This window comes from Tamandua tetradactyla, chromosome 19 (assembly GCF_023851605.1).
Source record: "Tamandua tetradactyla isolate mTamTet1 chromosome 19, mTamTet1.pri, whole genome shotgun sequence".
NCBI classification, from domain to species: Eukaryota; Metazoa; Chordata; class Mammalia; order Pilosa; family Myrmecophagidae; genus Tamandua; species Tamandua tetradactyla.
The window spans coordinates 31616814-31629754 of record NC_135345.1 but is presented as its reverse complement, the minus strand read 5'-3'; the positions used below and the strand labels follow the sequence as shown (position 1 = coordinate 31629754).

Here is a 12941-nt window from a genome sequence, read left to right as displayed (position 1 = left end):
CTTGTGTTGAAGCAGAATGATTAAAGCAAGACAAACACCAATAAAGACTATGAGCAAATGTAGCGCGCGGTTGTTTGAGCGGCTCAGGAATGGGGAAGAGGCGGCAGAGATTGCCAGCTCTTCCTACCCGCGAAGGTTGAGGCGCGGAGGCTGGAAGTGTGCGGTGTGAGTGGTGTGTGCCAGGGTGCTGGCGAGTATTTTCCACTCTGACAAAGCAGCAGGACTCCGGGGGTGGCAGCTCCTCCTCCCGGTCCTGAGCTGGGAATTATCCCCTCCCACTCCGCAACTCGTCCGCCGCCGCCGCCGCTGGAGCCGCTTTGCATTGTATCTGCAGCATCAGCGAGAAAAGCCCGCGCGCAGGCTCAGTGTGCACCGCCGCAGTCTCGAGCCCGGGGAGGAGTGAGGGGGGCTTGGGAAGCGGGTGTCTCAGCGCCTTAGCAGTGGGCGGTAGCACCTAATCCCCCTTATTAGTTGCTTAGAACTCGCGTTTGTGAGACGGCCCTTCCTCCCCTTTTTCGCTCGGTCGGAGGAGAAAGAGGGGAGCTGTCTTCAGTCTGCGGCCTGGCGCGGGTGCATTCCGATGCGCGGCAATATGGTGCAGTGCACTCGCTCCCCTTGCCGCCTTTACTAGATTTTTACAAACTTCAGGTAGCCGCGTGGGCAGAGAAGCGCACTCCCTCTTCCCTCTTCCGATCATAAACTTGAATAAGACCCTCCGTGTCTTTTGCTCGCAGCCCGGGCGCGCACTAGCTGGGCGCACGCTTGCAGAGAGCGAAGGAGGGGGCGGTTTTTCCCTAGCGCGCCGCAAAATTTTTCCCGGATGACGGGAGTGAGGGGGGTGGGGGGAGGCGGGCGCAGCGTGTCCTTCACAGTGCAGTGGTTTTCTCTTGGCGAACGAGGGGTAGTCTCCAGCCCGCCCTTCCCACTCTCATCTGGACCAACTCCGGCGCCGAGCCCAGCCAGCGTGGGAAATGGGTCCGACGTGTGCGGCATAGAGATCAGGGCGGCCAGACTGCGGGGGCCACGGAAGCTCCCGGTTGGCCTCCCTTCCCGCACCCCCGTCTCCGTCCCGGACTTCGACTTTTTCCCCGGAGCTGCCAAGAGGCGGCAGCGGCTTTGCCCCGCGGCGCGTTTCTTGGCAAAAGGGGACGGAATGGGCGGGGTAGGAGTGGGGGCGAGGTGAGAAGTGCCCTCGAGGCGCCTTTACGGGGTTCAGAGCTCCCAGCCTTCTTCCGCCCCCTGTCTGGGGACTGACTCTTAACACTCCAGCCTCCCGCCGGCGGGGCGCGGAGGATGAATGGAGGCGAAAAGCCGTTTCCCCCACCCCCGCCCCATTTCCGCAGTCTTAGAGGCAGTGTCACAAGTGCTCAGCAATTTCATTAAATGGAACCCGGGGATTTAATCCTCCACCCCCAACCCCGGGTACTAGACCTCACCACGGGAATACGATATCCGGTTTCGCTCCGCCCACAGACCCCGCCCGGCTTCTTAGATGCATTTATCTTCTGCACCTGAGAGGAAAGGATTCCGAAGGAAATGGGATCGAAAAGTGTAACCGGCTGCAATAAATTAAAGAGCCTGCTGCCGCTGCTGCTGCTTTGGCGGCAAGAACTAAAGAGAGAAAACGAGATCTCTGTCCTAAAAATGGCATTAATCAGAGTGGTAGGACGTCCTCGCATTGTAGGAAGCCCAGAATGTTTGAAAGAATGTTTGAAATGATGGAAATTTTTGTTTACTCTTGCCTAGTTTTTCTTTTGTGTGTGTGTGTGTGTGTGTGTGTGTGTGTGTGTGTGTTTGAAGGACAATGAAAATAAATGTCTCTTTGAGACCTTGCGATACTTACAAAATGAATTTGGTTAAAATATAAACACCATGCCAATAAAGGCTTGACCGGTGATTCCTTTCCTGTGCCAAGTATCCAACCCTAAACGTACAATATTCAGTAGTTGGTTGCTACTTTTTCTTTTTTAACCTACTAACCCCGCTTGCTTAAAACTGCTTTGCTTTTAAGAGATTTCAGTGACCGGGCTGAAAAATAGCATTCATGGACTGTGAAGTAGCTTGAGCCTCAAGAAAAGACAGGAAGTGAAGTAACAACGCAGCTCAAGTTTATGGGTAAGAATACAAAGAAGTCGGTGCTGTAGACATGATCTCAGGGCGGGCTTTCATTTATAATAGACGCAGTATTCACAATACACGAAAAAGGTTAAATACAGTAAACATGATAGCCAGTTCTGGAAAGAAATACCAAGCAGTTTGACAGAAAGGGAGAAAGTGACTCAAGAACTCCACCAAGGGACAGACAGAGGAAATGACACCCCTGCATCTCCAAAACCATTGACCTTTCATCTTTTGGAAAATGGTCCTCTACGTACTTTCACATATGTCTAGATGTGATTTCCAGAATTTTATGATCGAGTGTTTCCCCAACTACGTCTGGGGAATTTCATACTTCAGTTCTCCTTTAAATAATTATTGGAAACGATTGTTCCTTAGATACATATTACTTCAAATATTAAAAAACAACTGCATAATATTGTATTATAGCAAGTATAATTCTGATCCTTGGAACTGTGAGAAACTTTAGGCATATTTTGAAGCTTTAAATCTTGGCATGTAGTATTACAATGTGGGGTAGACTAAAATGGCTAAATCATTTATTGCAATAACAGCCTTTTTGATGGACATTAAACCTCAGCAGTTTAAATAAGGAAACCACAGATTTCCTTTTAAGCCCGTTAGAACTGCTTGCATCAGTGGTTATTTTTAATTGGTCTCTAGCCAAGAAATAGAATCAGTTGTATTGTTTAAACCATGAAATCATGTTATGGAAAGCCATATATTGAAATATATCAAAAAGAACACAAGTTACCTAAAAATTAAATTGAAACACCTCACACTATCTAGTGGATACCTAAAACACATCTCCACAATGCCGGTATATAAAAAAAAAAGTCCTGTTAATAGAGAAAAAGGAACTCAGGAAAATAGTGTATGTCTAAATGTTAATTCATATGTTGTCTGATTTTCAGATTTAATCGTGTCTTGGCTTTTAAAACGACACTTGATAGAAATAATTTTTACTTTAAACTTAGCACAGATTGACAGTTGATATTTTTCTTTCAATCTGCAAAACGTGAAATGCCAAAGCATATGTAATACAACACAGGTCCGTAATTTATACCACATATGAAAAGATCCAGACATTTACTAATAACTGAAAAAATGCATTATTGTATCTTCTAGATAATTAGTTTCTGGATTTTTTCAATATTACATTAATTTCCATAGATTCTCGAAATATAAGTGTGTGGGAAACACTGTATGTTGCAGAATGAGGGTCCATTTTGGGGGAAAAAAAACCTTGGTAGGGCAAAGCAGGATGTTTTATTATTTGGGGCTATCTCAAACTGTCCCCTCTTACTAATCTGTGGTAAAATTGAACATTTCAAAGCCCTTTGCAGTATGAAATTGAGACATTTTACATTTCTTTACTACCATGGCAGGATGTGTCAAATACTGCTATGAATGATGAACTCTAAGACAAGTAAAATATTAAGGAATTTGGGGGGAAAATCTCATTATAATGGTCGGTGTGAATATAATATTCAAATAAATGACCTTGATTGTACTAAGAGTGGTTGAAAATTATGAACTGGCTTTTTAAGTTTTAACACCTGCCTATGATGACCTTTGCTAACTAGATCACTTCTCATTTTAACTATGAATTCTAGGTAGTGCAAAACTTTTGACCAATCACATTTAGAAAATATATCATGTGGAATGTTTCTCAAGGGGGAAATTAATAAATTGACCAACTCCTTGTGGAAACAGTGCATTTTCCAAATATAGCTGCTTATCCTTGTATGATGGTCACTGGGATCTCTCTCTAAATATTTCTGACTCTGTCTTCTAGGCCTGGCATTGCTAGTGGATTGACTTCCAGGGGAAACATGAGTGGCTAAAATGATGTCTTTTTTTTTTCTCAAATATCTATCAATAAAACCAATTAATAATCTGACCTAGGATGAATATTTGGTGACTCAATAAACTTCGGACTGACATCAAATCTGGAAAGTAATAGTATGTTTTAAATGTCTGTTTCTGCACTTACTTGATGATTTATCGAAGTAAACCTGGGTTTAAAGCCTCATCAAAGTAGACAATATTGGTTTCAACCACATATCCCTTGTAAAACGACAGGTGTGCTATTCAGACACGTAGGGAAATACAAGGCAAGGTGAGTTCTTAAAAAAAAAATTATATCTGGTGATTTTTAACATTAGCAAACATATTTTCATCTAGTTTATGCTCTCCTAATAATTTGTGTTTACACCCACAGGCATTTTTGGAATCTAGCTAAGGGAAAGGTGAAATGGGGATATATTTAATTTTCGTATGTTAAGATGTCTTTTTGTGGGTTCACAAGTCACCTTGCCACATAGTTAAGTTATTGCTAACCACCATGGTATGGAATGGTGTGGGAGGTTGAATTATGTACTCCAACAAGCACATATTCTTATTCTTAATCCAAATCCCTGTGGGTATGAACCTATTTTAAATAGGACCTCTTGAAGATGCTATTTTTAGTTAATGTATGGTGAGTTGAACCAAGGTGGGCCTTAATCCAGATTAGTGGAGGCTTTATAAAGAGAAAGCCACTGTGAGGAGCCAGAAGTCAGTGGGAACCTGGAAGAGAAAGAGGAGGAGACCCCACCAGGTGACAGGAAGCAGATATCCAAACCCAGGAACCCCACGACTGCAGCAAACCAGCCCCAGAAGCTACCAGCCTGGGAGAGAGCATTATTTTCCCAACACCTTGATTTGGACTGCGAACCTTTGAAACCCTAAGCTAATAAATTCTTGTTGTTTAAGCCAATATTAGTTTATAGTATTTGTGATACAGCTCTCAAAAACTAAAACAAATGGATTCCAGGAACTTGCCCAACACCCACTGCTTGGACTCACCCAATGTGGTGGCATAGAGGTGTAGAGCAAGAATTTCTCCTGTGAAGGTAATGCATCTTTTAGTACTAGAGCTGTGATCCCGCTCTGTATATATGGGTGATAGAAGAGAATCAAAATTTACATATGGATCCAGAAACTAGTCTGCAGGCAACATTTCCAATCATTAGAGCTGTAATCTTCCAAGCAAGAATGTGCTTCTCATTGATGTCTAGTCAAAAGAGAATATCAGGAATATGCTCAGTAAGGCAGCAGGTACCATTAAAATCACTATCTGTGTGTATGTTTGTGTACATGTGTGTTAAACAGAAATCGTGCAAATACAGAATTTATCAGAATCCCTGTGTTTAAAAGTGCAAATATATAGCACTGCAGAGTACAAGTGTGTAGTTCGATCACTTCTGCATCCCAATGCATCTGACGTATCTTTTCCTGACAAACTCTCGCAGTTCAAGATGAAATGGCACACCCAATATCAACTTATGCAGTAATTATAGCCTGAAGAAATAAGTGTGTCAGTTACAAAACTCTTACACCTCTTCATAAATAACTCAATATATGTCATATCTACATAATTATGAAGCTCGATATAGTGCAACATTTAAAAATCATTTCAATTACTCCTGTATGTGCCTTAATTTCAAATTAATTCTTTTTACGTTTTAGTCATGCCAAAAAATTAAAAAGGGCATTACAGAAGTTAATTAATAAAAGCGTGGGTTTTTAGTAGATTTTATAATACTTATTTCATTTGACAGCTTTTTAAAATTTGGAATTTCTTCTATGATTTTAATAAATATTTATTTACTAACTGTTTTTACATAATATTTTGTATTCTTTCCCTTAAGGAAGGCCACCTATATTATATAAAATTCAGACTTCACAAATCCTGACTCTGACCTTCTTTGTAATAATAGTTAAGCACATAGATAGACTGGCTATAATTAGTAAAACATGGACATCAGAGAGTCCCAAAGATCACAAATTCAATTGCGCAAAATGAAATCAAGGACAGCAGTTCACAAGACCCAGTTTATAAGCATACATTACTTAATGATATTTTCCTAATAATAATATAACAAGTATTATATTTATAATAATAAATATAACATAATATTTATGAGATCAGATTGTTGTTGTTTGAAGTTGCTAAAGTGGTAGCATGGTGAGATACTTTTGGGTACAGTATTTCGAATCAAAGAAACTAGGTCTGAATTCTAGAACTTCTACTTTGTTCCTCTGTGATGTTGATTAATCTCTCTGAGCCCTGCTTTTTATCATTTAATTCAATTTATCTAGCCTGTATTTAAAGTTCACTTCTTATCAGGGCCTGTGTTAGATTTAGGGTATAAATAAATTGGAAAAACACAAATCTTTGCCTTCAAAAGGCTGATAGATTAGTTCTATCTATAAAATTGGCTTAATACAATTTACTTCAATTTTAAGCCATCTTGTAGGTGTTATGGGTAGTAAATATGGTGATTTATAAAAGAACTTCATTGTGCCTGGATCAAATTAAATTCTTAATAAAAGTTATTTTTCCTCTAGTCCTCTTAATGTTCTTCTAAGAATTTGGAGTTGAATGTCTAGATTTTACAAGATCTGCATTTCTACTTTGTTTTCATTTTCATAGATTAGAATTGGAGTCATTTACATTTATATTTCTTCATTTACTCAAAGGTCAGCAAACTACAGTATGTAGACCAAATATGGCCCTTGCTTGTTTTTGTATGCCCCTATTCTGGAATTTTTCTACATTAGTAAAGGGTTGTTAAAAAAAACAAAGAAGAGTATGGGACCATAGGTGGCCACAAGCTTAAAATATGTGTTACCTGGACCTTAACAGAAAAAGTTTTCTCACTTCATTTTTAGGATATCATCTCTTCCTCTTGAATCTGGGCAAACTCTGGGACAGGTGTTTCCAAAAAAGACATACCAGAACTACACTCGGCCAGTTTCTGACCTGCGCAGTAAAAGACTGGCAGCTTCCACTTCATGTCTCTTGGAAGCACTCACTCTGGAAGCCTGGAATTACCACTTACAAAATCCAGTTACCCTGTAACCACTATACTGGGAAGACATCATATTGTGTAGCACTGCGGCTGATAGTTTCAGCAGAGCCCTGACTTCCTGCCATCCACTCCAAAGAACCAGACATATGAATCAAGCCATCTTGGACCTTCTAGAACAGTCCATCTGACAACTGAATACCACTGAGTGATCTTAGTTGATATCACCTGGAGTAGCTGAATCCTCCACCTGAGCCATGCTCAGAACCTCGACCCATAAAATATGGATGATATGATAAAAATATCTATTGCTATTTTATGCCGCTAATTTCAGGGTTATTTGTTACCCAGCAAAACATAACTAGATCATGGAGATTTTGTTTGTTAGTTTAATTTATACTTTATGTCAGTATAAGACTTAATAATGTTAATGGTGCCAAGCACCATTCTCAACACATTTTTTATGGGTTATCATTTATCTTTGAAGGTTATCACTTAATCCTATGATATTTTAGATTATGCAGATTTTTTCCCAGAGTATAGTTGAAAACACTGAAAATTAAGAGAGCTAACAAAGGAAATATCACACCTACTAAGTGACTGATCGAGGGAGAATCCAACAGAGTTCATTCATTATAATATAATGGAAAGCTGGCCTAATTAGTTGATGAAGTTCTACTTATAAGCAAGAACCCCAAATATCATTCTTATTCATATTATCTTATTTTATTTAATTAATCACAAGTATTTTTCTCTTATAAAAGTCAATTTTCAGGGCAGCCGATTTCCATGATGGACCATACTTAGAGATCTCTAGACTAAAGCACAGAGTAGGACTGTATTTAAATATGCTCATTCCCCCTTATGTCAGATTTGTTATTTGTACCTAACTTTAGAGAGCATTGCATTTTAATCAAAATGTTTGCAGTAAACATTCAGTTCAAGAAAACTTTATTTCCAATGGTGATACGGAATATATTTACGGAAAAATCCCATTCATTGGTATTTCACCCATGCTTCATATACGTTTATCGGTATATATTTGATACATGAAAAGAGCAATTGGTAACACTTGTTGAGTGTTTCATGATGTGCAAGAGACAATTCTAAATTCTTACATTTTTATTAAGGTATTTAAAAAAGAGTACAAGGACTAATACTCATAAGACCTCAGATTTGTATATCCTTTGGTACTTTTGGGCCTTCATTTTACTCCTATCATCTCCTATGGCTTTAACCTTGATTACATGCCAGAGAATAAGCAATGTAACAAGAACTGTACTCTACTGGAAATTGGAATCTCTTATTCAGGAGTGACCTTAATTTCTGTACTATTCATTATTTATTATTCATCAATGTCCATTGCTAACTACATTCAACCATAGGAAGGAATATTCTTCTATGGATTCTACAATCGGCCCATATGCATTGGTCTGTGCAAAGACACAGAGGAGGAAATGCTGTGAGTTTCTTACAGCAGAAACATGTAAGAGCTAATACACAATTATCCGTCTTTCTTTCTTGCACATGTTCATATATGTGTGTGTCAAAAGATTGAAGCAACCTGGAGGGTTGTGACAACGTGTGGAGTACAGAGAGAAGCCCTGGTAAGGTCCCCTTTGTGTCCTACTATACCAATACCTTGTTTATCTTTCAGGCATATAGTAAATGTTCAATACAATAACCTGTCATGGAGAGTGGGAGTGAAAAGACTGAAAAACACACATATATGGAGTTTTAATGGAACCTAACTAATTGGAGCCTTATTAGATTATTGAATACAGATGACTTAGAGAATCATGGAGGCCTGCAGCAGACTTTGTGGGAGTAAGAAATAATCTCTTGGTATTTTAAGTTCCTGAGATTCAGTATTTGTTTGAGTGGCTTAATATCTAGCTTATTCTGATTGATATAGTTTCATAATCCACAAAACAAGGAATTTTAACTAGAACGCATATCTTGTGATTTATGATCACCAATATCAAATAAAACTCAATCTCATGGAAGCAAGCAACTGTACACAAGGCCACTCCTCACATTAGATGAAGTGCTAAGACTCGAATTGTGGTTTCTCATTATCTACCCAGTAATCTGTTTCTGTTACGCTGATTCATACTCTTCTACGAAACTGTTCGAAAGAAGCATTAAAATAGATAACTAGTTTTGGAGCGATTTTTATCTGGATATTCAGTGATTGTTATAGTAAGGTTAAGGATGTGTGATTTGAAAATGCCAGAAGTAGTTCATCAGTAGTTAATTTTAGGCATAAAATTTAATTCAAAATCATTTATTTACTTTGTACCTAGAAATTATCAGGGAACTGTGGGAAATGCAGAAGTATAAGATATAACTAAGTAATTCCATTCATTTTATTTTAACCAGCATAGCATAAATCACACATTTTAATGGTGATTTCCAATATGTTTAATATGAAAATATTCATGCCTTGTGTGCTCATGGAGAACTACGCTCCTTTAGGGTAAGCTAACTGTGATATGAAATTATTAAAGACTTATTTTTGAAGAGTAGCACATCAGAGCCCACCATCTAATGAGTATTCCCACCTTCAGATTGGTCACCTTGAGAAGTTGTGCACTTACTCCAATGACACTGCATACCTCTAAAACTTCTGAATGAGGCTAAATGAAAGGCAGTATTTAGGGCTTGCCTTTGTGGACAAGTGAAGAGAAAAATTGATCCACTGTGTGTCACAAGCTGTACACTTTCCTTAAGAATCTGTATGTTGCAGAAGGAATAGAGGGGCCACACCTTAATTGGGTGATTAGAAAGATTTAATTAGATAACATATAATTTATGTTCCATAAATATTGGTTTTCTTTTCTCTGGCTATTTTACACTTTTGCTGATTATTTGCATATCTATGGACACAATACAGAAAATTAATAATTTAAGACTGGTATGCTGTATAATGCTGAAAGAAATAGAGAAGGGATAAGATCTAATCAAAATGTGTTAGGTCTAATCTGTTGTGTTTGAAAAATAATAATCTAGTGAAGTCATATTTACATCAAGCTCTTAAATTTTCATATTCATGGATAGTCCATGAATTTGGTCAGACAGGTATTCTTATTATAATTTAAATGAAAAGAAAATTAAAGCAGAGGGAATCCATGACTTCAGAAGTCATATAATTGTTTTGAACCAGAGCCTAAATCAAAATAAACATCCCACGAATGGTAGACAATTTCTAAGATGGTCCCAAATGATCCACATTTCCACACCCATTGAGTGAGGACTGCACCTGATGTCTTACTTGTAATAAACAGATTACTGCAAAAGCAATAGGGTCACTTCCAGCATTAGATTATAATGACACTGTTTCTTCCATCTTCGGATCTCTTTTTTGCTCTCCCTTTTGTTCTCTCTGAGGAAGTCAGTCCAAATGGCAAAGAACTATTGTCCCCAGCCAATATTCAGCAAGGATCTGAAGTCTGCCAAAAACCGTATAAGTGGCCATCGGAGTATGTCCTCTCAGTTCTGCCAGCAACCAAATCAGTGTGATTGGAAGAGAGTTCTTCCCCAGCCGAACCTTCAGTTGAAGCCACAGACCAGCCAATGTGTTGATTTCATCCTTGTGATAGATCCTGAACTGGAGGCATCAGGTAAGCCAAGCTCACATTCCTGACTTCAAGAAACTATGAGATAAAAAATGTTTGTCACTTTAAGCCACTAAACTTTTGAGTAATATTTTATGCAGTAATAGATGACTAATACACATGAATTCCAACTCTCCATATTTCAAACATTCAGTCTATACAGTGACCTTAGGTTATTAACTAATTGTTGAAGCCTCGTAGTTTGAGTTTTCTGATAATTAATAGTGATTTGGGGCAGATTGCCCACCTCTCCGAGACTAAGATTCCCTAACTATGACACAGAAATAATAAAAATAGAAACTACTGAGAGGAAGGAAAAAAAAAATCCATATAAAGAGCTTAGAATTGTGCTGGTCCGTAAATAGAGCTCAATAGATGTTATTATTATCATTTCTTCATTAAACTGGGAAGCCAAATTCATATTATAGAAAAGTGGAGATAGAAAACTAAGCAAGTTCTCAACAAAACAGAACTGTAAATGTGAATTTTTTGTATTATTGATACCAGCAGAAGAATAGTTTGCGTTGATTTCCGTTTGAGAAGATAGTATCTTTCTTTTTAATTTTGTTATTTGCCAGTTATCTTAATTCAGAAATCACTTTGGCCTTTCACACATCAGTGGAGTCCACTGATTATATAAATGGCAATATTTATAAAGACATTTTATTAAATTTGTGATACTTATATATATTGATATATACTATTGAATATATCTGACTATAAATTTAAAAGAGTCAAAAGTGTTAAATATCATCCATTTGTACTGTGATTTATGCTATCTTAAATAAGGAACAGAGTAAAAATAGCCAGTACTGTTCATGTATATCATCTGAGAAATATCTCTCAGAACAGAAATAATTCTTAGTCATAATGACAACACGCCCAAAAGGAGAAATAGGAAGGGTTGGGAATGAAAGACTGAGAGACAAAGTAGGACTTAAAGTATTTAAGGAAGGATAATTAGATTTAGAAACTAAATCGCATTTTTAAAAGATTTAGTGGATCACTAAAAACCACCATTGCTATTTACATTTTCAGAATCTTTTATAAAGTGAATTTAACCACAAGTACTTTTGTGCAAATATACAAAGTAAAAATATGAAGACATTTAATCAATAGGCAAATGACATTTACTAGTATTTCTCTACAACATTTTCTAACCTGCATCATACCTCTTGATTCTAACACAAGGTGATAAATTTAAATGATCAACTATAAGAACAACATTTTTTTTAATTAAGGGACAAACTCCTAGCGTCTTGTCTTTGAAGAGCTGAAAATAAAGGTTACTTTTACGAAATTTATTAACTAATATTGTATATTTGTAAAAGATGGTATTTTTGTTTGTAGTAAAGAGAAATGTATTCTTTTTCCCACAAATAGATCTAAAATCACTTCCCAGATCACACTGAAGACTCTTCTAAATCTTAACATCACATTGACACACATGGTTAATACCCCAAATACACAAGAGCATATTTTCTTGCTTATTCCTCTTAAACATCATTTGTGTGTGTGTATGTGTGCATGTTTCTGCTTAGTTTATTCTTTGATAAATAATAAGCCAATTTGTAGTGTAGGGATGCTTTGCACACAATGAGTATGCATGATAAGCCTATTTCTTGCTTACTTCCTTTACTGCCATTGCCGTTTTTTAATGGTACAGAAGACAAAATGATCTTTCATGATTATGAAATATCATCTAGGGACAAGCATATCTAATGGAATTGCGATTTATGACCATCTACCAAATTAACTTCCCTGATGGTCCACTGTGCTGGAAACCTATTGACAGATTTTAAAACCAAATGCCCATGTGTTTAATTTCCAGGAGGAAGCTTGATTGGAATTTGATGTCTCTCATACACTGTATGTCTTTCTTCAAGGGCAGTGAAAATGCAAACTGGCGCTAGCTATACAAAAAGGGAGTATTGTTTGGCAAGATAAGAGCAGAGTGGAGAATAAAGATTACAGCTTTGGCAAGGTGTCCAAAATTGCTAAAGGAAATCCTCCAAGAACGGATAAGGGAGACTGCTAGGTGTTCTACTTTTCTTATTCAACAATTCTAGTGGATAAGCATCCAAGGATAACCGAGATAGGATCTAGTGTTGGGTTTTGCTGACCTTGTTTTTTACTCACTTTCAGACCTACTCTGTGAGCCTTCTCTAAACTTCTTTCCTTGATGTCTTGTTTTTCCTTTGTACTTATCTTTTTTTACTCTCTCTTATGCTTCTTTCCTTAAAAATTACTTTGGATTTTAAAAATTGTAAATGTTTTACCTGCTTCTTGTAACAAGTTATACAATACAAATGCATAAAGAGAAAAAGTAAATAAGCTTTCTTTTCTTTTC

The 12941-nt window shown here is 37.7% G+C and overlaps 1 long non-coding RNA gene across 1 annotated transcript in view; it reads right to left on the bottom strand.

Annotated features, from left to right (window-relative positions):
* Window positions 1-9811: 9811 nt before the first annotated feature.
* LOC143663551 (uncharacterized) overlaps window positions 9812-12941 on the bottom strand; it is a 36937-nt gene continuing 33807 nt past the window's right edge. The window contains exon 3 of the long non-coding RNA XR_013166025.1: window positions 9812-10630. This is a non-coding gene — a long non-coding RNA (uncharacterized LOC143663551). The remainder of the gene's footprint in view (window positions 10631-12941) is intronic.